Here is a 3,676-nt window from a genome sequence, read left to right as displayed (position 1 = left end):
GTCATAATTCCAAACGTGCACTCAATATTCTTTCTGCCGCGACTGAGTCTATAATTAAATATTCGCATTTTGTTATTAATATTTCTTTCGGGGTAAGGCCGCATTAAATTTTTCCTTAAAGGAAAAGCGCTATCCGCCACAAAATAGTATTGGAAAATTGAAACTTGCACTTTATTATACTAACATTTTATGAGCTATAGAACTGCATCTTCCTCTCTATGAACTTCCGACAAAGCGATGTTCGGCCATTCGATGTACTTGAGATGTCAGTTTACAGAAAACATCGATGCATCGACTATTTATAGATCGAGTGGAAAATTTTCGATGCATCGAAGCGAAACATCGATATTTTCGATGCATCGATGTTTTTTCGGCATCCCTAAATTTGCCTGACATCTTCGGTAAGCTATGCAGTGCAACGCACCACAAAACTCCGCCACTACATGAGGCGTTCAGATTGCGAAGTGCGAAAGGCAATGCAAAATAAGAACAGCCACGCACCAATCGTCGGTAAACTGTGCTCTTCACATGGCCGGACACAGCTTTTTAAATCAATTGCTGCCCTATGCAAGTCCCGTAAAAGATCTCTCACACTCTCTGACATCGATCAGCCCGGATATGGGAGTGTATATGTGCATGAGAGTTTGCCAAAAGTGTTGCGTGAGGTGACATCGTACACCTCAGAACTCCGGAGAAAAAAGCTGCTAACGTCAGCGTTCTCAATCAGGGGCAAAGTTTACATCAGGAAAAAACCAAACGAAGAGCGCCAATTAGTGTGCAGTACCGCTGACGTGAATACTCTTTTAAGCATAACAAAAAAATTATTCAATACACTAACAAAAAGAACACTCGCGCGTTTTTATCAACATATATTTCTCTTAACTAGTACTTAGTTTATAATTTAATATAATGTTAATTTTTGCTTCAATTTCCCTTATGTTTCTATACCCGCGATGCACATATTTTGCTTTATTTCTAACTTTTTATTTGTTAACTTCTTTCGCTCTCTTAGGCAGTTTGCACACAGGGCGTATGGATTAAGACGCGTATTAGATGCTACGTACGAAAGTTGTACGCTTTGATGCCGAACACATGTATTTAAATGGAGAGCTGCACACGTGTCGTCAGCTTCACGAATTCGTTAAAACGAGCCAGCTGCAAATCGCTTGGCGTACAGCAGTGTTGGTAGCTAGGCGTACGTACGCCTAGAAAAGAGGAAGAAGGAGTTTGTTTAGAATTTTGCGTGTGCGAGCAAGCATTTTATGAAAATGACGGACGAAACGATAAAATTCGTACAATTAATAGAAAAAATATCCCCTCATTTATAATAACACGCTGAAGAAATACTCTCGAAAGGATTTGACGGAAAACGCTGGGTAAGAGATTGCTGAAGTGATGTAATGATCAGGTATGTACATATGTATAAAAAAGTGGTTGAAATATACAATATTTATCGGCGCTTACATTTAACATTTGAAACAAAAGAAAAGTATGTTTACCATTTGAACTTTTAATTTTATCCACAAACCACGACGAGACTAAACAATTTTATTTTAATTTATTTGTAAGGGCTGATTGTAAGGAGAAATGAAAGAATATACAGAATGGATTTGTCCGGAGTTTAAAACCGTCTCCCAGTGGTTCTTCGGCAAAAGCTAAGAAGCCCTACTATTTGCACGACATATTGGAGTTTGTTTTGCCGTATGTTCGGCTAGTCCAGCATTTGGAACATACTGCAAACTTCGAAATAAAGGAATCTGATGTGCACCACTACGACGAAGTAGAAACAACTGAAGATGTGGACCACAGCGATATTAATGTAGTGGCTGAAAAACGCAATCATGCCTTTGCCACTCCTTTATGTGTGGAAAACAATAAACAAAGGAAGAGACTTGGAGAAGCAAAGGATGATGTTGACATGGCAGTTATGAATTATTTAAAGGAAAAAAAACAGAAAATAAAGCAGATACCCGTAAGATGTTTTTGTTGAGCTTACAGGAGGACATTTCGAATCTTTCAGATGTACGATACAGGCAGTTCAAAATACGGACTTTACTCTTGCTAGAGGAATTGTGAAGTGAACAAGACCAAGAGACTGGAGACCAGTAGTTTATTCAAACGCCTGTATCTAACCACTCAAGCTTTCAAGTCAACACGCCGGCTCCTTCGCCCATTGATCCACCAACTGTTTTTTACAGTACAAGTGACAGTGCCAACAGTGACTCAGACGCGTTCAGCCAACAACTTTTTAACAACAATGATTAATTTTGAACACGTATGTGTTATATGTTATTTGTTATATGTTATGTGTTATGTGTTATATGTAAATAGACTGCCGGAACAAAGTATTGGCACAGCAAATATATACAATTCGCAATAAATACAATTCTAATATTTTTCCGCTAATTTTGTATAAAAATATGGTTCATTCTACGACAAAAAACATAAAAATATAATTCCTAAATTTTATGCAAAACTCGCGAAAATTCATCAAATATTCATGAAAATTGTAAACTTTTTAATCAGATTTTTTAGATTTTTTTTCAGTATGCAGACTTGTATTCGAATCAATTTTATCATAATAAACTGCAAGTTTTAAGTAGCTCGGAATTACCGTTAATTTTTGGAATTTTTTTTTCGAAGATACTTATATGGAAAAAATGCAAAACACCTTCAACAAAAAAGTTCTCAAAAATCAATGCGATTCTTGACTAACTCGAAACTTGCATTTTTTTACTAAAATTTAATTGGCTGCAGAGCTGCATATTCGAAATAACTCTAAAAAATCTGATTAAAAAGTTAAAAATTTTCATGAAAATTTGCTGAATTTTCGCAAGATTTGCACAAAGTTTAGGAATTATATGTTTGTTTTTTTGTTGTAGAACGAACCAAATTTTTATACAAAATTAGCGGAAAAATATAATGAAAATTGTTCCATATATTGTGAAAAATTTGCTGTGCCAATACTTTGTTCCGGCAGTATATATAAAAATTAGTTACTTTCTTTTTGTCAAACACAAAACGAAATGGAATTCATACGCATATTTGTTAACATTAACCATCTTTTGACTAAGTTCATGTATAGTAATCCTTGAATGCGAAATATATATGTACATAATTAAACTTCAATTTGGCGCATTTTCGTTCATTTTGGTTCGAATTTGTATTTTGCTTTTGACTTGACATTCGAGAGAAAGTCTGAAATTTGGAGTCGTCTTCTGCCAACTCTTTTGCGACAATAAACAGTATTTCACTGAAATTCTTGAAGATATACATATGAGCCGTTCAAAGCACACAACGTTTTGTTGATGGAGTTAATCAATTTGTGCACTGAACGGTTCATATGTAACTGAAAGAGCTGGGGCAGCAATTCCCACTGGGAAAATAGGTCAACACATCACGAGGTAAGCCATGTTTTCTTTCAGTTTTTAGTACCAAAATTTTCATCATGGCCAATGTCATCTACTAGTAAAGCAGAAAATGAAGACCTCCGACGACACATTACGTTGTCAGTTGCAAAATAATTTGCAGCGGAAGTTATTTCCATGCGCCGAACTACTCCGAGCGACTGCTCTGCATTACACGTAACTTAATTTGTAAAGCGGCTCAGAAGTATTTATGTCTGATACCAAATGTACATTCTAAATTCCTACTTACAAAAAGCGGCCACGTCTTT

The sequence above is a fragment of the Rhagoletis pomonella genome, unplaced genomic scaffold (assembly GCF_013731165.1).
Source record: "Rhagoletis pomonella isolate Grant_MI unplaced genomic scaffold, Rhpom_1.0 Rhpom_scaffold_00002, whole genome shotgun sequence".
Taxonomy (NCBI): Eukaryota; Metazoa; Arthropoda; class Insecta; order Diptera; family Tephritidae; genus Rhagoletis; species Rhagoletis pomonella.
The sequence above is the reverse complement of the archived record's forward strand: the minus strand, read 5'-3'. Positions refer to the sequence as shown.